At 35.5% G+C, this 23,848-nt stretch overlaps 1 long non-coding RNA gene across 1 annotated transcript in view; it reads left to right on the top strand.

The window, feature by feature from the left end:
• The window catches only part of LOC311589189, a 33,603-nt gene continuing 9,755 nt past the window's right edge, over positions 1-23,848 (top strand). Inside the window, exon 1 of the long non-coding RNA XR_014776439.1 lies at positions 1-101. This is a non-coding gene — a long non-coding RNA (uncharacterized lncRNA). The remainder of the gene's footprint in view (positions 102-23,848) is intronic.

The following is a 23,848-nucleotide window of genomic DNA, read 5'->3' as shown; positions in this document are numbered from 1 at the left end:
GAGAGATCCAAGATGAAATCTGCTAGCAGAATGTCAGCCAATGTGGATTGTGGCAGGCACCAAGACTCAGCTCTACCTGTCTGCTCTTTGTACCAGATCTGGTAAGCAGCAGATGGGTGGTGAGAGCCCAAAGCTTCATGGGTCTGTTACAGTCTTTCTCAAGATGGCTGCTAATGGGGTTTGTCCCTGGGACTTTTCTGTGGGTTAGCTGGGTGGCCAGAGGTAAGGCCCACTTATGCTCCACACAATGTGGATCCCTCTCACCTAGGAATCAGCACCAGCAGCACTGGTGTTTATAGCTCACAGTTTGTAGCTGGACAGTCTTGGTTGTCCTACTAGTCAGAAGCAGTGTGTGATTTGTGCCACCATCTTGGATCTCCATAATATGTAACATCTGTGGAACAGGACTTTTTGCTGTCAGTTCTAAAAATGATGCAGAATGCTATGTATGAAGGGCAGGAATGCACAAATTACTTCTGTGTCATCTCTGTCTGCATTGTTTTTCTGCTGTAACTCTCTGTCCTCATGGTGAACTCCTCCTGGCCCTCCTCATGGGAGTTCTTCTTCCTTTTTCTTCCTTTTCTTCCAGTTCCTTAAGGCACCTAGCTTTAAAGTCCACATCTGCATCAAGCTACATGTATCCCTCTTTCTGAACAATCAGATACATGTTTCCTCAGCTAATAATGAAACTTACATATTTTTAAAAGATTTATTTTAATTATGTCTAAATGTGTGTACATTTGTGTACGTGCCTGTATGAGCACAGAAGCCCATAAAGTGCTAAAGAGAGAACAGGATTTCTGGAGTTCAATCTATATTTATAGGTGGTAATGTCTAATACAGGTGCTGGCAACTGAACTTGTGTCCTCTGCACCAGTGGTACATATTGTTACGCACTGAGGCATTTCCTTGGATCCTGAAAGTTTCTTTCTATTCAAGTATATTTCTAATGTATCTTTTAGAAAGATAAGGAAATGCTGATCTGTCCTCAGCTGGCTTTTAGGTGCACATATAGTAAATAAAAACAATGTATTCAAGTGAAATTTTAAGATAATGTCTTATTTATCATCTTTTGAGTATACATAGTGAAGTACACATATATCAGAAACAGATGTACTATGAGAAAGGATATAGCAGGAAAAGTAGTGATATGATTTAACCTAGTAATCAAAATAGAGGCTCTCTCAAGCTACTCTCTTTAATACTCAGTCCCTTTTCTTTTTAAAACCTACAGAAAGTGACTCCAACCTGCAACTGAACCCTTGAAAGCTCTCACTCCTGAGTCTCTCTGACAATCTTGAAAATATATAACTCTCAAATCTGTGTAATTGCTTCACTACAAATACAAATGTATTGCTACTTTTGGAAGTTCTATTTTTCAATTACTTGTGTAAGAAGTTAAGACACTTAGAAACACGTAGGCTGCATGCTGCCCACCGTGTACCATACCTACTTATATTGGAGAGGGATGAAGATTTGCTGGCAATTCTCAGAACTGTTTTCACTGGTATTGATCATCTCTATCCCTTCCAGACACTGTGTGCTTTCTGCTCCTCACGACAACCTTTGGTGTGTTCACTCTACATTTTTAGACTGTTGCTGGATACTGAATGAAAGCTATTGTAAAAACTTTGGTGACAAAATTATAGGAATATTTCTAATCTATCATGATTTGCAAGAGTCTATCTATACTTTATGGAAAGAATTCACAATAATCGCAGTACAGCAGATTCTATCAAATCAAATAACTTGGTTGATAGTTTTCATTTCTGAGGAAGAAATTTACATGAACAAGTTGGTTTAAGGAAACATCTTTTGTTTCCTAACAGTTGTTTAGATGAGAATTCTAGTAGTCTTGGCTGGTGGTTTGTTTAGATCCTCAAAATTTAAGGTCAAGGTGTAAGCCAGAGCTGGGCTCTTATCTAGTGCTTACAGGAAGAATCATTTTCTAAGCTCTTCTTTATTGCTCCTGAGTATTGTTCTTTGAGATTCTGACACCACTATTCTTGTGCTCTTGCTGTCAGTCCCTGTAAGGCTCCTTTCTGCAGTGAGCACAAACTCCTGTGCATTGCTCTACATTCTTTCTTTAATAATAAAAACTAAGAGCATTCTCCTGATATGTCCCAACATATCCAACTTCTACAGATCTTTAGACATGTTTTATAACACTTACCATGATATGTGTGATTAGAAAAAATCCTTTTGCATGATCTCTTTTTTTGGCATATGAAACAGCAAAACAATTGTAATAATACCAGCTGTGGCCTTTAAAATTCACACTGCCACAATTAGTACTCTGGCCTCTAAGGATCACATGGTCTCTCCACATGCAAAACATTTTCAAGCCTCCTTACGTTTTCCTGAGACTCATCCCATTGCAGTTTCAGTTACAAATAAATGATTTCAACTAAATTCATGGAGCTCAAAAGCCCACAAACTTGTCATCTAAATAATCGAAATCAAATGTGGGTTAAGACTTTTAAATGAAATCTTTTCTGTGCTGGTTCAAGGCACAATTCTTTTCCATTAAGCAGCCCTTTAATCTAAGGAGAAAAATCACTGCCTTCAACATATATTAAAATGATATATAAAGGGGAATGGTTATATATAACCTTTTACTGAAAATGTCCAGCCATAAAAATTCAAATAAAAATTTACAACAGGTTTTGGGAACTGAAAAAAGCTTCATGACACTTAAGTCTATGATCTGGGCTCTGATATTGTCCTGGATGCTTAACTAGACATTTAAAGATCGTATCTAAGCCCTGTAGCTCTCATTTCTACCTTCTACCCTCTTGATTTCAACACACAGGCTATTGCTACGACAATGTGTGCAAAGAGAAGTGAGTTGAAGAAATAATTGTTGCCTGACAAATGCTGCCAGATATTTATCATTTATTTTCTGGTTTGGGAAGTTCTCAGTCTACGTGAAGAGTTGCCCTGTCAATCAAACCTGAATGAGAGACAGCCTAGGCTCCAATTACACAACCTCTCCCAGTTGCTGCGGAAAGATGAAAAGGTCAGACACATTTCAGTCACTCACAAAGCTCTTTGCAGAGATTAGATATTTGATTCGTGGGATATCCCAGAAATCTTACCACAAGCCACCCACTGTGATGGGATTATCTAGAGATCTCTAGGATTAGTCTCTTAAACACTGCAATGAGTCCACATGACATAAAAAGCAGGCCCACAAGGGTCTTTAGAATGTTTCCACTAAAATCATTAATGAAATAGAAAAAAATCATCAAAACAAAAAGCAGAGATAACATCACAGAATGAACAATGCTGGATTCCCAAATTCTGCAGGCAAGAAACAAGCTGATAGTTACTCAACTGCAAACATGGTACTGTTCAAGAAAAAAGAAATATAAGGTGGAATGAAAGCCCAGAAGGAGCAGTGCCATGAACTCTAATGAATTATTTGTGTCTATAGGAATGATGCCTTGGCTGCAGCTAAAGATTGCTGCCATCAAAATTTTCCATCTCCCATGGCTGTATAAGCAACTGTTTCCTATGTCTGTCTTGGAACCAGACTTAATTTCAATGTTTTGAAGAACATATATGAAAAAGATTTTTACTTCTCAACAGACAGTAGCCATATTCTCACAGGTTTTTTTATTTAAGTGACAAGATATGAGATTATTTTAGTTGGTAAATTGTTGATGATATTTTAACTCTTTGTGAATGAAGCAGTGACTTCAAACTCTTCATAATGTATATAGTGTATTTTGAACATACTTAGCTTTCATGCAATCCTTCCCTTCAAGATTCTGCCAAACCATCAGCACCATGTTTTCCTCTTTCTGAGTCCATTTAATGGTATCCATATACATAAAGACTTAGGATCATCCCTTGAGCATCAGGAGCCTATCTGAGACAACTTACCTAAAAGAAATAGAGTTCCAGAAGCCATCAACAGCTCTCCAGTGGCTTCTCAACTACAGGTGGAAGCTCTTGAGCTCTTTTCCAGTGCATAATAGAATTTTGACCTACTTGATAATTTATGTTCAGTCAACAGAACTTTTGAAGGCAGTCATGGAAGCTCAAGAGCTCCATGAAAAACTGATGTTCAGGTTCAGGTGACTTGATGGTGGTAAAAGGCTTCTTTTGAACTACTGTGTAGCAGAACTTCATGACCATGGTGTGATTTTATGATGATACAAATTTCACAGGAGTTTTGGGAGATGTGTCTGAATTTATTTCATTTGTACGAAAAAAATCACTTCCATAATTTTATATTTTTCTATTTCATATCTGACTTGTTTTTCTAGAGGGAAAGCACTTCCTTAAGCATCTAAGCATCTATTTCTCTGACCTGTGGAAATTTTATGATTTTATGTTTGGGCAGTATAGCCATTGTTGGATTATTTCAAAAACCATGGCATGTGTCTATAAACTTTATACCACTGTCTAATAATGACTCTCTTTCTTGGGTGCCAATAGCATGCCCCTCACTTATTTCTTTTCTCACAATATCTTCATGTTAACATTTACTTTGTAAACTTGTTGAAGGAAATGTCGGCTTTGTGTCATGGTCATTAAACTACCACCTGTTGACAGCTTCCAAAGGCAGCCTCAGGATTTAGATAGAGGTTTGTGACGGCAACACTCTAAGTCCTGACATCAAACCTCTAAGAAGTGTCAACTGTTGTGAAACAAACTATATAAATTTGGCAGCTTGTCACAGCACTGATTTATACTTCAACAGTTTCACAGCTCATAAAATTAGTGCACTTGCACTTGACTGAATTATCTGCCTGTGGGTCACCTGCTGTGATGTCAAATTGTTAGTTGGGTAAGGATTGTATATGAAAGTCCTAGAAATATTGGTGAGCTTATTAGGGTTTCTAGATATTCCTTTTTTTTTTTTTTTTTTGTATTCTGTCTTTTTTTCTGACTGTCCACTGAGGTCTGTGCTCTGCACATATAGGCTGCCTGTGTTCTTTGAGGATGTTTTATAACACAGCTTCTAACCCATGGTCCATTAAATTGTTGTTACACATCCAGTCTATCTGGACTAAGATGTTTATCATGAGACAGAGGAAACTGTGTTACTTACATGAGTCATTTAATTAGCTGGACTTCCTGCCCAAATCTGTTTCTCAGACTGTATAAATTGAAGGACTGTACCAATGGGTGAAGATCATCAGTGCTTCTAAGAATTTTATCACAGCTACCAATTTTGATAAAGATATTGAGCATGATTATACTTGGAACAAATCAGTAGTTGTAAAAATGTTGTAAAATTATGGCTTTAGGCATACCGTAATTCTTTTGGTGATAGGAAATATTTCTGGATGAGTATCTGGAAAAATTGTGATTTATCAGACAAGTTGTGTTGCTATAACAAGACTGAGATAACTGGAAAAGAGAAAATGTCTTTTTGTTTTATTTTAGGTTTGTGTGTGTGTGTGTGTGTGTGTGTGTGTGTGTGTGTGTGTGTGTGTGTGTTGGTTTGATCACAGTTTCACAGTTTGGAAGGTTTCGGTTTGGAAGGGTACATTGTTGGTTCTTGGATAGATGTGTTGCTTAGTGATCCATGATGAGGAAACCCATAATATAAATAATATATAGCAGGCAAAGTTGATTTTGAGTGGCCAGGAAGCAAGAAAACAGAAAGGGATAGAGTTTATGTATCCCTCTCCTGTATAACAACTCCCGTTACTTATTTCTTGGTTAATTTGTTTGTTTTAGAGACACGGTCACATTTACCCCTAGCTTGCCTCCAATTCTATTACTCAAAAAGTAATCTTAGACTTCTGATCGTCTTGCCTTGATGTTCCCATGCTGAGATCCCAGCCTAGTGCAAAATAAAAGAGGGTTTGTTGTTTTGAGTTTGAATCCAGAGCTTTTTGGATGCTAAGCAAGCACACTATGGACCACATTAGATCCCCTGTCTAAGACACCAACCTCTTCACATTTCAAGCACCTCTAAGTAGTGCTATAGTCTCATGTGGGTCTCAAAGACACTAATACAATCATAGCATTGAGATTCAGATTAGAAGGATTACTGTGTAGCTCAATCTCACCAGACTTTGTTTCATTTATACTACATACTAAAATTACAATTTTTGCCCTGGCATTTCCAATGCTTTCCCAAACCTGTTGTAAGGAACCAAAACCAGTCCTTTAATTTAAATTAGAATGGCTTTTTTGTGATATACATAAAAAATATGTTTGTGAACCATTTCAAACTTTTTTCTCATATTATGTTTACTCATAAACAAATTGGTGTAATTGTGAATATAGAATAATACAATATAAGCACTTAATATCTCATCATTATTTTAGCAAAACCTAGGAATGGAAGAAAATTACTACATTTGGAACATTTTATACCCACTGCAGCACTGCAGAATGATCATTATTTCTTCTATTTTTATAAATAGGACAAATACCATTAAATTGTAAATCATCTATGCATGTGTAGGGAGGATTGTCAATAGCCTATGTATATAATGTTTTGCTTTATAAGATTGAACTAGTGTTGGCGGGACTTCTGAAGTTCATGTTTAAATGGAGGAGTCACTCTTAAATATTCACTTCAATACCTCAATGTAGAATCATAACTTACTTCAAACTATATGGAAAGAATAAAATATCTAACTATACAGTAGATCGGTTACTCTAAAACTTTGTGCTGTGAGGAGAAGAAAACAGGCTGATATTTGGCCTGGCCAAGTATACAGTCTTTCTTATTCCACAGTGGAATAAGTGTCCTACTCACCTAAGGACACATTTTCTGTATCCTTGTTTTGAAACTAGGAGACATAACTATCAACAAAGTGGGAGGTTCCAATTCTGCAAATGGCTACCAGGTTACCATCTCCAAAATGTTCTTTTTTCAATAAATGTCTTTGTTGTCCTTTCTGATACCATACATGCTATTAAATTGCTAAAACTTACAAAGATTGTCTTCTGATCATAGTATATATTTTTAATTTTAATGTTATTTTTTTCACTTTTTAAAAATATTTTTACTTTTTAAAAATTTGTTACTTTTAAGCCCAGTTGTAATCCCCTCCCTTGTTGACTCTCAGTCACCCCTCCCTCCCTCCCTCCCTCCCTCATCTTCCTTCCCCTCATTCCCAAGTTTTTAGAAAGGATGAGCCTCTTCCCCATCATCTGACCTCAGCCTATCAAGTCTCATCTGGAAGGCCTGCATCCTCTTCCTCTGTGGCCTGGCAAGATTGCCCCACCAAGGGCAAGTGATCAACAAGTGGGTACCAGAGTCCATGCCAGAGGTAACCCCATTCCCCATACTATGGGACACACAAGGAGACTGTGATGCATAGCTACTACATCTAAGCAGAGGATCTAGGTCCTTACCATGCAGGGAACTTGGTTGGCGCAGCAGTCTCAGCTGCATGCCCCTCTCCTACCTCCATGGGAGGATGTGTTGACTCCATTGTTCTCCTTGTGGGTCTCCTGTCCACTCCAGGTCCTTCTGTTCCTCAACTCTTCCATTAAACACCATGAGCTCCACCCAAAAATTTGGTTATGAGTTTCAGCGTCTTCACAGATGCCCCTGCTGGGTGGAGTCTTTCAGAGGACCTTTATGGTAGGATCTCATCCTGTTCCTTCTCTTCAACCTGTGTCTATTCTATTTGACCTTATGAATGAGGATTAAGAATTCTCGCTAGGGGTCCTCCTCCTTTTTTTTATCTTCTTTAAGTTATGTATTGTAGATTGGTTATGCTGTATTATGTGACTTATATCTGCTTATAAGTGAGTATATACCATACATGTCTTTCTGGGTCTGGTTTACCTCATTCAGGATGAACATTTCTAGTTCTATCCATTTGCCTACATATTTGAAGATTTCCTTGTTTTTAGAGCTGAATAGTATTCCACTGTGTAAACATACCACTGTTTCTTTATTCATTCTTTGATTGAAGGACATCTAGGTTGTTTCCAGATTCTGGCTATTATGAATAAGGCTGTTATGAACATAGATGAGCAAGTGCTTTTCCTGAATGATAGAGTATCTTTTCAGTACATGACAAGGAGTGGTATAGCTGGTTCTTGAGTTAGAGCTATTCCCAATTTTCTGAAATAGCTCAAGATTGATTTGGAAGTGGTTGTACAAGTTTACACTCCACCAGGAATTGAGGAGTAGTCTCCTTTCTCCACATTCTTGACAGCGTGTGTTGTTACTTGAGTGTTTTTTTCCTTAGCCATTTTAAGGGGTATAAGGTGGAATCTCAGAGTTGTTTTGATTTTGCATTTCCTTGATGACTAGGGACATTGAACATTTATTTAAGGGTTTCTAAACTATTCAGCATTCTTTGGTTGAGAATTCTCTCTTAAGTTCTGTACTATCCCATATTTACTGTCAGCATAACTAGATGTACCTATGAGGAAAATGATTCAATAATATCTCAAGTTGTAATATAGAAGTAAATTAATATAGTTTTCTACTAATATTATGTATGTCTAGGAAAGTCTTTGTAGATCTGATTAACTTTATTATATCATTAAATACATATCACCATATTCAAGCTTGTTTGATCCTGTATGTACACAGAGGTAAAGACAGTCCAAATGAAATTATGTTCACTGAAACATAAAGACAACAAAATTGCCTAGCATATTAATTTAATATTGCTTAAACATTAGTGAAATGAATGTAACAAAGAGTTCACATACATCTTTGAAAAGTTAGTGAGATTCATAACCATGAGGAACTTTAAGTTCTTGGTTTTAATAGAGACATAGTTCATAATAGCATATATTTTAAATATCAAGTACTCACTAATTTTGCCAAAAATATTAAAGAAAATAGCTATTCCAAGTATTTACATATAATCATATTTTAAGCATCACTGATTCTGATGGATTAATTATTTTGAATTGTAATGAAAACTTCAAGTTTGTTTGTTTCATATTAAGACTGAGTTAGATTTGGGAATCATAATATTTCAGAAATATTGTTAAAATCTCTTAAGATTTATGCATTGTGAAGTAAGTACAACTTTTTTGTTCTTAAAACTGCCTGTCTAACTACTGTTGTGTCAGCACCTCCTTGCTTTTAAAACCCTCCACATCTAAACCTCTGTGGCCAAGGAAAATCAAACCATGAAGAATTATTAATGAAGGCAGAGAGGATCAATATGCTTTTCTGTGAATAAAGAATTCAAACTAGATCTCTGTGGGTCTTATTTCCTTTTTGCCCTCCACTATCATGCTTTTTTTGCCTCTTTTCTAGATAATGTATGTTGAATTGTGTAAAGCTCATTAGAAAGCATTTCCATTTGGGCCTTACTTTCATTGAATGCTTAGCAGGTAGACTAGTGAGGAGCCAAATACATAATCCTCTCAGACCTTTAATTATGTTCCCTGTCATGGCAAAGGGCTTTGTGTATGTATTGATTTAAGAATCTTGATTAGTTGAGATTATCCTTGATTGTGTTGTCAGTGCCAAAGCACTCATTATTGATCCAAGCACAAAAAGACCAGTTGTTCTAAGTCAAGGAAGATGTGATGATGGAATCAGGAGAAAGACAGAGAAAGAGAGATATTTTAAATTTTGAAAGAGATGAACTTTTAAGCTAGTAAAAGAACCCTGAGGACTACAAAAATGGGTAAAAGGAATGAATAAAACTGCATTTAGCCTGTAGTCTACATACAATTTTAGGAAAAAATAGAAAAATATGATGGATTTATTGTTTAGAGGCAGAACAGGTGTTTGTGTCTTTATATAGTAGAGAAGATCTGTATCACAGAAAAATTTGAAACTCGCTGACTGATATACCGTAGACTATCACTGAAAACAATTCAAACCTGCCTCAACTTCCTACATACTAGTGTTATAGGCTTTAGCCACCATGCTTGTTTGATGGGTTTTGATAAAGCTGGAATTAAGCAACTCCAAGACATAATTATTTTTTAATTTCTAGGAAAATGTTGCTTATGAAATTTGCTCTACCTGTGATAGAAGTGGAACTTATTATTGTAAATTATCTTACGTGCAAAACATTTTTTTTGCAAAAAAAAATAAACATTTTAGAGTAAAACTGGGAAGTCAGCAAGGAGTATGATGTGCAGTCATTGCTTTTCTAAGCAGTGTTTCTAAAGAAGGACTATGGAGCTTAATGAGAATTTAAAGAAAATTATTTGGAGACTCTAAGTTACATTGCAGAATACCTCAAAGTATGAGAAATTTCAGAATTTTCTTAAATGTTTGGCAAAAGCACATTAAACAGTTTAAACTTCTGCGTATTTCTGTAAGTGAGTCAATTTCGGTGACACCAAGAGTTCACAATTTAGAACATGGCCATTAGTTCTTAAGACAGCTCTGCTCTTCAGAAAATGTTTGCCATCGGTAAGTTAGAGTCTATTTTGGCTCTAGTTCTTGTGCCTTAGGGTGACAGACTGTGGGTGACCATCCAACTGCATCCGGAACATCTGGATCCCAGATCCCCACAGAGTATAAACAGTGGGGCAGGGCCAGCTGAAACCATGCCAGATGTGCTGTAATTATTGTATTTGCAGGGGAAGCTGGTTCTGTATACTTCATCACTCTTCACACTTTTTAAACATCTGATAAAAAATGTGGTGCTTCATTTAGGGCTGCTGGCAGCATGAGAATCCTCTGTGGATTAATCTCTGCTAACAAAAAGGGAGAAAAAGACCTTTTTTGTCATTGTCTGAATTCCAGAAAGAAACTTAGCAAATGAGTAGCAGACTGGAAGACAGGGTTTAACCCTGACAGCCATCCATAACAACTGCTGAACACTGGAGGCAAGTTTTCCAGCACTCCTGTTTTAAATCGATCATTGTTAATGCTTACAAAGACAGAGATAATTTGTATCATAAAGCACAGAAAAAAAAATTGATCGAATTTAGTTTCATTTCACACTCGTCAACAGTGCTAGCACAATCATGTTAAGATATATTGAAGTGGCCAAAACTTTAAAGTTTGAAAACTGCTATTATTAAAATGTATGAAGAAGGTAGTAAGACCAGTTTATGTATAAAGCAATGTCAGGATAACATGAATTTACAGACTTTTTTGTTCAATAATATGTTTTAAGGTAACTAATCTCAGCTTTATCTAGTAATGCTCAAGGGCAAGATTCCTGGGAAAAACTGTGAATCACGTTTACTTTACCAAAACACCAACGGCAACCATTATCTAACTGCCTTACCCTTTTATCTTCCACAGTCTTAATGCTAAAGACTCAGGGAGTTCTTTAATAATTATAAAGTGAAAAGAATAATAAAATACAAAAAAAAAAGATAATGAAAAGAGAGAAAAATTGTTTGAGGAAACATGTTGACATCAGTTTACACCACGTTCTTCAATGTTTAGTAAGTGGAACAATCTCAACTTACTCTAAGCCTGTATAAACACAAGAACCCTGGTATTTGCAGTCTTCATCCTCTCTCTCTCTCTCTCTCTCTCTCTCTCTCTCTCTCTCTCTCTCTCTCTCTCTCTCTCTCTCTCTCTCGTGTGTGTGTGTGTGTGTGTGTGTGTGTGTGTGTGTGTGTGTGTGTGTGACTACCTCTGTGTCTCTGTCTGTCTCTTGTACACATATGATGGTGTAAGTGTGAATATGTACAGGTGAGGGTGGAGGTCAGAGCCCACCTTTGAGTGTCATTCCTTACAAGCCACAGTGCGCCTCTTTCTTTTTCCTGCAGTACCTGTATGCTTCTCCTTCCCAAGATCCCCTCTGTCCTTCACGTCTACAAAATTTCACCCCTTTCTTCTGTCCTACCCAGTTAACACATTTTAATGAGCTAATCAGAGTGACAAGGTTAAACAGCAACACTTGGGGGAAATGGCCGTTTTCTCATAAACAGTATGAATTGAGGAGGGGCAAGCAATTGAATGGAAAGCACCAGACCAAACTCCGACACATGACGTAATTATTAAAAGCATTATGCAAATAAGAAAGACAATGTTAATAGCATGATGGCTTACTCCTTGTTAGTGTGTCTTATTTAGTCACCATTATTCTTTGACCAAACCACTAGTTAATGTAAGTACAGGCAAGCATGTTCCTGTTCTTGTTTTCTTAGCATATGTGGTCTTAACTGTACATGGTTTAGACAGCATGATAAAATATTATTTAAGCCTATAATATGGAAATATTTTTTTCTATTGTTGTTCACATATACTACTTCATCTAAATGTAAAAAAAATATTCAGGAGTAAATGAAGTTATGTTCTTCTAAAAAGCAAACTGAAACATAAATTCTCAAATATTTCTTCTTACGGAAAATAGTATATCTTTTTTTCCTTAGTTTTTTTTTTCAGTAAGAAGGGATAATAAAGTTCTTTCATAATTCAAGGAACTAGATACTCTGACTGTGGCTGAGAGGTCTAGAACATTTTGTTGCCATAAATGTACCTAAAATGTGTTGACTTTAGTGGATTGAAATTTACTTTTCTCCATTACAACATACTGACTGTACATTCAGAAACAGAAGACTTCCACTCCTATTTCTGCTACCTCCCTCACTGAGTTACCCATACAGGCTTCTGTGAGTCTTCATGACCGTCTACAATCCATTTTATTCCTGACCTATTTATCCTTTTTACAGTATTATTTTAATATGTCCCCCAAACTATAGTACTACAGGAGACATCAGCTCCTTAGCATTACACACTATATTTATTTCACTTACTAATATGTTCTCAACCTCCAAAAATGTCCTGGGCTTGTAACAAGACATATTAAATTTGTTAAATGCGTAAGTTGATGGTATGTTCTCTCTTAATTTTTAAATTAGTACTCACTATTTAGAAAGTTGTGAACTTTTTATTGTAACTTTGGTCTAGTTAATAAAGACATTTTCCCGTAAAGTGATATAATTGAATTCTCCAAAACATAGAAAGGAAACAAAATGTGATCTATGGCATTACTGTTTATATTACTTTAGCTTTTAAATGAATAATCAATATAGGCAGTATAAGAATAATTTACAAATTGTTACTATATATGTTCCTTTTCAGATACATTTTTTTCAGTGAAATCTAATAAAAGTGACAAACACTTACTGATTGAATTTATTTACAGTGGCTTGTTGTGTGTAGATTCTTTTTATTTTTTCCGGTATCACAAATGATTCTGATGTTGACAAAAAAAAATCACTAGCACTATTTTTTGTAAGTACAGATTATGTGCATTTCTAAATTGCAGAACCTTTGTGGTATTTCTTCAGATTGCTTTTTGAGTTAGAGGTCTCCCAAAGCAAAGATGAAAGCAGTAGGTAGCCTCAGTAGGAAGCAATTGCCCATAGTGAGTTGAATTGTACTGAAAGAACAATATTATAAAGATGGGTAGTTTTCATGAGTCAAGCTGGCAAACAGAGAAAGAGTCAAGTGACGATGAACAAAAGCCTAAAATTCCAGAAACATCAGTGTTTTGCATTCTCAGTATGACACTGTTATTAGTTAGTTACCATGACTAACTCTACTTTATTTCCAATCTATTCCTAATAAAAACTTATAAGCAAAATAGACTTAAATCCTATAGGAGATAGCTTATTTCTTTTCCGGTCTCTCACCAGTTTATTTACAAATACTTTCGTAACATTTGGAATATTTTAAAAATCTAGTATTTTTTAAAGGGGAATGGTAAGGGGAATTGAGAAATAAGTATTTTCTTTATCTCATGAATACATAATTTATATGTATATAAGAGATTATATATAGTATAAGCAAACTGTTTTAAGATATAATGTTTCCAAGGCAAACCTAGTAACACACAAGAGGCTTGAGAAAGATTCAAATGCTTCATGAAAAAATAAGGACCTAATTTTTCAATTAGCTGATAACATGAGCTCTTTGAGCTTTTCCATTCAGCAGGAACACGAAGGGCTTTCATTATTATACAGCAAATGCTTCACACTAGGGCAATCATTTCTGTGAATTAAAGAAAGTCTCATGAGTGGTAAAGTGATTCTGGTAAGAATAGTACATAATTTCAGCACAGCTATAAAATGGAAGTGTTTATTATTCTTATTTTATAACTGTCAGAATATTTTACCTTTATAACACATTGTAAATAGAAATTTCAAAGCATCTTATATAATTTAAATTAAATCTATCATCTGTTCTGTAAATAAGATGTTTAATACCATCAAAGACTCATCACATAAACTGACTTATATATAATAAAAATACTACTGATATCAACACACTTCAATGTGTGTTAGTTATCAAAGTACATAGTTACCATTTCTGCACTGAAATACTATAATGGATGTGCTTTTACAGAAAATCAATGCAAATTTCTTTTTAAAAAATTGAGCAGAGAAAAAATAGCTGAACATCTATTATAATAATCACTTGACAATCTTAAACACAAATAAAAATACAATTTAAGGAACTTCTTACTGTTATTTGATATAGTTAAATATTTTCTTCATAAAATGTTTTAGTAATAAACTCTTGAGAACTTTATTTTTGTAACAAAAATTTCTCCTGAGAGATCTTGGAATTTCTTTGTGAGTAAACAATTTTCTTCTATATATTTATTTGGTAATCCATATACTATATCTATTTCCATTTCAACTAAGAATTGCATGTCTGCCTACTAAGCCAGAGTTTTGAAATTAAGATAACCATTAAAAGCTTTTCATGTGCTTATAATAAAGACCAAGTGTTTGGGCTTAGCAAAGGAGATTCTTCATCATCGTGGTGATTGCTTATGTATGTTACCTAGGCTACAGAATCTACTAATATAGTCAAATTAAAACAATATCCTTATTATGAAATTTGTATGCATGTAGTAATTCATGTGTGTGTGTGTGTGTGTGTGTGTGTGTGTGTGTGTGTGTGTGTGAGTTGTGTGTACATTTAGCCTTTCCTTTGTGTATATATTCCATCCTTTTTGAGGCAGGTCTTTTGCTATACCTTGAAATCACTGAATCAGAGAAATCAGATGACTAGCAAATACTTCTGTTTCCACATCTTCAGTATGGGCTTTACAGATGCGTGTTGTTGGCCTTCATTGGCAAATGCAGATCTGTCTGTAAGACCTGGGATGTGAGCAACTGAGAGAACAGGGCCAACTACAGTCTAATGAGACATACAATTTTCTTTTACTTTCAATGTCCTTTAATATACAAATGTAAAAAAAAGATGCAATGATCTAAAGAAGGCTGTTTGATTTCAGCAAAAATATGATCAGAAAGATCCATAAATGAACTCCAGTAAGTTCATACTAATTTTTAACAAAGCAGTGCTTTTCCAGAACTTTCTCAGGACATATCAAATTAAACAGAACTGCCTTGCATGTACTATGTGTTATCTGGGAAAGCACAGAGGCAAGGCTTAAGGCCGAGTCCAGACTCAGGGCACACTGAGACAGCACTCAGCACATCCTTTCATCACATTGGGATGTATGGCTACTTTCAGGCACCCAAACACCTTTTTCACATCTGATGAGTTGATCATGTGGATTTTGTCTTCAATTTTTTTTGTATGCTGGATTATATTCATTGATTTACATATATTGAACCATCTTGCTTCTCTGGGACAAAACTTACTTGATAAGGGTAGGGATAGTTCTTACAAAACACTTTTAGAAGAGTTGGAAAGAATGCATCAGTTGATAAGTGTATTGTCTAGTAATATGATGTAGGAAATAATTTTCCAGTAGTTCTTTTCACAAAAGACTGAACCTGAGGGTTATGTAGAGTGTATGTGAAGTGGGCTATATCAATGTATTGGCAAAAATTGTATGCAGGAGCACTGTTAGTTTTATTAATATTTTACAGGAGAATACAATATTAAAACCTGTCCTAAGTATCTGAAGTATACAACAAAATTTTTGATTTTTTCATGAAGAATACAAATTTAAAGGCCTAATGCATATTTTTTGTAAATATAACTTTTGGCAATTTATTATTTTTGTAGAAAGAAGAATATCATCTATATAATTCATAATAAAGACAAGAGAAAACACATTCTTAGCTCTTTTTAAAACAGTAGCAATAAACCTTTGACATTAAGTTCCATTTATTATCCTGCTAAATCAAAATTTTATCATAAACCGGATTTGTTTAGATTTCAAGAGTAAAAAAAATCAAGAGAAAAAAATAATTTCGCTATTAATATTCTCACTTGTAATTTATGTTTCAATGTTTTATTAAAGTTATAGGTTCATAGAAATGTATAGGTTTAGTAAGCAAATTTTTAGAAATACAGTTTTTACCATAGGTGAAAAATATATTAAAATCCATCAAAATATAATTATCTTAGTTTACTCTCTTATATATTTGTAGACATACATGTCTATCAAATGTATATACTACAATATTTTTAATGAAAGTTCTTTAAAGTAACAAATTCATATATTGATAACCATGTGCATTATTTATGTCCTGATTTTAGTCGTATTTTAAAACTCTGATCTATATAATGCGTTATTGTGGATGTAGAAATTTCCAGTTTCCTAATATATAGTTTACCTTCTTTTTATTGTAGAAGAAAATTGTTTTCAAATTATTAAATTGTATTATTCATATAAAGTCAATATCAATACATATGTAAGATAATATTTCTTAAATTAGTTTAATGATAATTTGCATTTTTGATCTTTTATTATTTTTTTTGTTTTGTTTTTGGTTGTTTTTTTTTCTTTTTTTTTCTCCTTTATTAATTTATTCTTGTTACATCTCAATGGTTATCCCATCCCTTGTATCCTCCCATTCTTCCCTCCCTCCCATTTTCCCCTTATTCCCCTCCCCTATGACTGTTCCTGAGGGGGATTACCTCCCCCTGTATATGTTCATAGGGTATCAAGTCTCTTCTTGGTAGCCTGCTGTCCTTCCTCTGAGTGCCACCAGGTCTCCCCCTCCAGGGGACATGGTCAAAGGTGAGGCACCAGAGTACGTGTGGAAGTCATACCCCACTCTCCACTCTACTGTGGAGAGTGTTCTGTCCATTGTCTAGATCTGGGTAGGGGCTTAAGGTTTACCGCCTGTATTGTCTTTGGCTGGTGCCTTAGTTTGAGCGGGACCCCTGAGCCCAAATCTGCCTATCCTAATGTTCTACTTGTAGGCTTCTAGGACCCTCTGGATCCTTCTACTTTGCCATTCTCCCATGATTCTCTCATCTAGAGTCCCACTAGAATGTCCTCCCCTCTGTCTCAGTTTCCTGGTAAGTGAAGGCTTTCCTGGGACATGACCCTTGGGCTAATATGCAGATATAAGTGAGCATATACCATTTGAGTCTTTCTGCTTCTGGGTTAACTCACTCATTATGATCATTTCTAGCTCAATCCATTTATCCACAAATTTTGGGAATTCTTTGTTTTTAATAGCTGAATAGTATTCCATAGTGTATATGTACCACAATTTCTTTATCCATTCTTCTATTGAGGGACACTTAGGCTGTTTCCATGTTCTGGCTATTATGAATAAGGCTGCTTTGAACATGGTTGAGCAAATTTTCTTGTTGTGTGCTGGAGCATCTTCTGGGTATATTCCAAGGAGTGGAATAGCTGGGTCTTGAGGAAGCCCTATTCCCATTTTTCTGAGATAGCACCAGATAGATTTCCAAAGTGGTTGTACTAGTTTGCATTCCCACCAGCAATGAAGGAGTGTTCCTCTCTCTCCACATCCTCGCCAGCATGTGGTGTCGCTTGAATTTTTGATCTTAGCCATTCTGATGGGTGTAAGATGGAATCTCAGAGTTGTTTTGATTTGCATTTCCCTGATGATTAAGGAGGTTGAGCATTTCTTTAAGTGTTTCTCAGCCATTTGATATTCCTCTCTTGAGAATTCTCTGTTTAGTTCCATGCCCCATTTCTCAATTGGGTTATCTAAAGAAAGAGATTGAAGATGACATGAGAAGATGGAAAAATCTTCCTTGCTCATGGATCGGGAGAATTAACATAATAAAAATGGCCATCCTACCAAAAGCAATCTACAGATTCAATGCAATCCCTATCAATTTTTTAAAGACATTGAAAGTTCAATTCTGAACTTCATATGGAAAAACAAAAACCCCAGAATAGCTAAAACAATCTTGTACAATAAAAGGTGCTCTGGAGGAGTCTCCATACCTGATCTCAAACTGTACTATAAAGCAATAGTAATTAAAACAGCATGGTACTGGCACAGCAACAGGCTCCTTGATCAGTGGAATCGAATCGAAGACCCAGATATGAATCCACACACATATGGTCATTTGATTTTCGACAAAGAAGCCAAATCCATTCGATGGAAAAGGGATAGCATCTTCAACAAATGGTGCTGGTCTAACTGGATGTCTATGTGTAAAAAAATGCAACTGGACCCATATTTGTCACCTTGTACAAAACTCAAATCTAAGTGGATTAAAGACCTCAACATAAAACCAGAGACACTAAGTCACTTAGAAGAAAAAATGGGAAAGAGCCTGGAACATATTGGCACAGGAGACAACTTCCTGAACAGAACACCAACAGCCCAGACATTAATGTCAACAATTAATAAATGGGACTTCATGAGGCTGAGAAGCTTCTGTAAGGCAGGAGACACTGTCAAGAGAACAAAGCGACAGCCTACAGACTGGGAAAAGATCTTTTATTATTTTTCCATCCAAAATGCTTCATTTGTCATTAAGAGACAGGAAGATCTTTGCAATAACATGTGATTTTCTAAGTTTTGATTTTTTTCTGTAGAGAGATTGTTTAGTAGGCTTTTTTTCTGTAGTTAAGCTAATAGCAGTAAATATATATATATATATATATATATATATATATATATATTGTTTACTGAGTCTTCCTGTTCCCTTGTGTTCCCATGTTTTTGTAATTGGAAGCCACCTAGGCCATACTTCTTCACTTTTATCTTCGTCCAATAAAACCACACACCTTTGATCCCAACAGGTGGATCACTGTGAGTTTGAGGCCAGCCTGCTCTACAAAGCCAGTCCAGGGCAGCCAAGGCTGCACAGAGAAACCCTGTTTTGAAAAACAAAAAACAGAACAAAACAGCAACAAAAACAAAAACAAAAACAACAAAAAGAATATATGAACCTATAGTCTACATGTCTCTAAATATATTCTCATAAATATTTCCTAATACTTGTCCCTAGAGTTGTGCACCACTAATCTCCTAGGTATTTTTGGTCCAATAAAAAATGACAAAGTTAGGCATCACCTTGGGTAACTATGCAGAACTCATAATCAATACCACACATTATCTGGAAAACAATCTTAACTACCCCCTCGTCCAGAAAAATGCCGGAGTAAGACACCACTGGCATCTTCTGCATTCTATTCTTGGTATTTAATTTATTGAAAGTAGTCATTAAAATGATTCTAAAAATGGAAAGTATGTGTGCAATGTTCTTGTTTATATTATGTTTACCATTGACCCTAAAAGTTCTGTGTTCTCATTAACATGAGTGTTTCCAGCTGTAGTTCTAAATTAAAACTTGTAATCAATTTACAAAAAAAATCATAAAACTATTGTATAATCTGAAAGTCAAATGTAGTTCAAAGTTTAGTGCTCTGATCACTCTCATTAGTGAATAGAACATTTCTACGTATTTCAGAAAATCCAATAAGCTGAATCATTTATCACTAACATAGTTCCTTATAAGAGCCATGATATCTCTCAGCCATGTAAATTACTGGCTCACTTAATATTATTTTAGAGTTATCCTTAAGGGAGAGTGTAAGGGGGCAACTGTAAATTTTAGATTTGTGTAGACTATAAACCTGACTCATACATGAGCTGGACTATATTACCTGCATGGTTATAAAGATCCCTGAAGGGTCTGGGACACCAACCCTGCCAGAAACCTTCTACCTACTGCCTGTGCTGCCTACAGGAAGTGGTGCCATAAGGGTGAAACAGAACTCATGGGAGTGGCCAATTACTGACTGGTTCAACTTGAGACTGATGCCAAAAGAGAGAGCCCATTCCTGACACTACCTGAAGGCTCAGGGACTGAAGACACAGGATAGAAACAAACATGACTGGCAAAAAGAAAATGTTTCAGAAAAATATCCCTAATTATATTCTTCTGTACCTGCAAACAAAAGCCTACATAATCATCATCACAAAGGCTCCATCCAGCAACTAATAGCAGCAGCTGCAGAGACTCACAGCCAAGCATTATGCAGAGCTCTGTAATCCCATGGAAGAAGGGGAGGAACAATTGTAGGTGCAAGAGGAGTAAAGGACAACCACAAAAACACATCCAAGACAATCAACTAACCAGGCCTTATAGGAGTATACAGCGACTGAACCGACAGAGAGCTTGTATGGGTCCTCTAAACATTTCTTATGGTTCTCTATAGCTTGTTGTTCTTGTGAGACTCCAAACAGTGGGAGCAGGAACTGTCTCTGACTCCCTCCTCGTCTGCTTTTGATATCCTTTTTCCCCTTTTGTGTTTTCTCACCTAGCTTTGATATGAGAGTATGTGTATAGTCTTATTGTAAATGTTTATGTCCTATTTGGTTGATATTTCTGGGAAGCTTCCTCTTTTCTGAAGGAAAACAGAGGAATTGTGGACCTTGGGTAGAGGAGAAGTGGAAGGGATGGACAGGGAGAAAAGGAGGAAAAAGAAACTGTAGTCAGGATTTAATATGTGAGGGAAGATTATATAGATGATTTGTCATAGATTGATAGATAGGTAGATAGATTGATAGATAGATAGATAGATATAGATATTAGATGTTAGGTAAATGATAGAAAAACAAAGAAAGAAAGAAATCTAGAAAATCTGTAAGTAAAACCTTCATGCATAATGTATAGGTAATTCCTCTGAGTTGAAACATTTCATCCTGAATTGAAATGAGTTTCCAAAGACTCAAGAAGCTCATGAAACTTAAATACCATAAGCTTCTACACAAGGATATGTAAGCAATAAACCACTGGTGTTAATGGTTGGAGGAGATTCTTCACTGAAATTGCATAAATATTAAAAGTTCTATAGTGAGTAAAAATTATTCAGCTACCATTTCTTTGATTTCTTAGTACCTTACATATAATAGATTTATTTATAATTGTCTGTGTTTTCCCTTTAAAATTCATATAATAATATGTCTTATGTATATATTTTTCATTACATTCATATACATAGTGTAAGATAAATTACTTCTATTTTCATTGCATTATTTTGCCACCAAATTAAATTATTTTCAAGGTGCCTGCTTCAGGTCTGTCCTACAAGTGGCTCCTCAAGGAAATGCCATGGAATATGGTGAGGAATTGTAAGACAAAGACATTCCTCCCCAATTTGCTCTTAGCAGCCATGTTTGATGCTTTGTCACAGCAGAAGAAAAACAAGCTAAAACACTGACCACAGTTAAATCATTATTGACAGTTCAACCAGTATTTCACATGTTGCTATTGTGTTCCCCTGTAGAGTATTTTATAAGCTCTAAGCAACCAGGAAAAGATAAGGAGCTGTTTCCAAAAAGCAGTATAGCTCTTTTATTTATCCTGCAATTTGACTTTTCTCTTTGCACATGCCAGAATTTACCGTCTTAAAATTATGACGTTTCCAGATCGCAAAGTCCAAACTACAGTTCTACTTATAGAACCACCTATACTTCATGAGTCCCCTATTACTCTGAGTTTAGCTTAAAATGTACAGCATTTTACTGACCTATTGAGTAGGTTGTTTTATTATTCTTAAGACTAGCAACTTCTAAAACCAAAAAGATATGAAAATCACAAAGCTTCATTCTTTGGTTTTAAGTATCTCAAGAAATGGTAATATGTCTTTTATTATAAAAGAATTTCTTGATATGTTGCATATAATTCAATTTGTAAAATCTCTAAGTATCACATACTTGATTTTTTAAGGAAAATAGTGTCTATTTTCCAGATAGCACAAATCTTCTCAAGCCATTCAGATTACTTGTTATTTCTTTCTCACCAGGGCCAATTATTATACCACTAATAACATTGGCGAATGTTATTTTACACAAACTCCAGATTATTTATGCTCTCCCATGCTATGTTATGGAGAAGCTATGGTTTGAATATGATGCTTCTTTTATAGAGTCATGTATTGTTTGTAACCTCAAAACTACCCACGTTTATTAGGAGCTGTTTCCCTACTGGAACAGTTTTGTCTCAGTGTGGTGGTATTATTTGGGGAAGTGTTGGAAGATAACAGCTATGGCCTTGCTGAAGGAGATATAACTGTTGATTTGGCTTTGATGATACTTTCATCCCAGCCCCTTTTATCACTGACTCCTTTCAAACATAAGAGAAGTGTTATTGTACCACAGAGTCTACCTTGGCAATGCCTAGGAGCAATGGAGTCTGGTGACCATGGACTTTGAATCCTTGATCCAAAATCACGTTTTCTCCCTTTATGTTGTTTCCATAGGTATTCAACATGGCAAGGAAAATGTCAAATTAAAACACAAATAAAAAGAGTGAATTAAATTTTATGACAAGACCATGATTTCTATGAAATGTAAAACAAGTGTGTGTTTGTTTCTCACTGAAGAACACCAATAAGCAGGAAATGATATACACTGGAAGCCAGTGCACTGTTGGCTCTCGTAAGGATCCCATATCCAGAACACGAGCTACAGTTGGTATATTGCTATGTGCTCACGCTGTCAATAATCCTCTATCATGTGCCATTGTCCATCTGCGCTTTACAAGTGCCAAGCTAATGAATAAAATGGGAATATGATGAGAAGCACATCACATGTTCTATATTTTATTAAATTTTATGGCCAGAAATAATTTTGACATTATCATATCAATGTCCTTTTGTATCATTCATATTTTTGTAGAAATGGTATATCAGTTTCACTGTACTCTACTTAGCTGTTCTCAATACAGTAGATCTTACTCTGCAGATGAAAGAACATATTTGAATATTTAAATGTCAAGACCATGTACTATAGTTACATAGCCACTAAATTAACAGGTAGTATCATTAACCCAGTTGGCTCACTGTGGGATGATTCTCAGTCATGCCATTTTTTAAAACGTGATTCTCATGGACACATGATCGGTTATATGAATTTGGATAGGACTTTGTATTTCAAGGCCTTAGTGTTAACTCTGTCCCTGAAACCAGGGCCTCTAAAAATATGCATAGCACATTTAATTGGCACATGATTATCAAAGTTTTGGGTCTACTTAGAGCAGATTTCCTTCACTACTACTGTTTATCAAAGCACTATAAAAATGCATGATATATTTAAAGGTTTTAAGTGATTTTTTTCTTGGTCATTCAGTCTTTTCTTGACCATATCACTATAGGATTAGACTTGTATCTTGATTTAAATGAGAATGGTTCACATAGGTTCATTAATTTCAACATTTATTTCCATTTGATGGTACTTTTGAGAAGGTTATAGAACCTGTCAGCAGAGATGGTGCTTTGCTGGAGAAAGTGTATTAGTAGAGTTGGGCTTTGAAGATTTGTAGTGTTGCCCTACTTCCTATTCTTCCCCTCCCCCCAGCCTCCCTCCCCCCCTCTCTCTCCCTGTCTCCACTTCATGTATGTAGATAAAAATATCATTATCCAATTCCCAGCTCTTGGCATTATGCATGCTTTCCCCAATTGAATGAAATCTTTTCCTCAGAACTCATATGCAAAAGTAAACCTCTTGTCATTAAGTTGTTTTGGTTCAATTATTTGAAACCACAACAGAAAAGTAACACATGTAGCATGATAACTGAACAAAGGGCTTTTACTACCATTGAAGCAGCTAATACCTGTTGACCTTTCATTCGTTCTTGACCTTTTGGGGCTGTATATTAATAGTTCTCTTCAAATTACTAGTTTTGAAATTAAAATATAACTTTCCCTTCCTTGACTGCTCTCTCTCTCCATCTCACCTGATCCACCACACCCCCTTGCTCTCTTTCAAATTTATGACCTATATTTCTTTAAGTTAGCATGCACACATG

The sequence above is a fragment of the Acomys minous genome (assembly GCF_964271855.1).
Source record: "Acomys minous genome assembly, chromosome: 18".
NCBI classification, from domain to species: Eukaryota; Metazoa; Chordata; class Mammalia; order Rodentia; family Muridae; genus Acomys; species Acomys minous.
The sequence above is the reverse complement of the archived record's forward strand: the minus strand, read 5'-3'. Positions and strand labels throughout refer to the sequence as shown.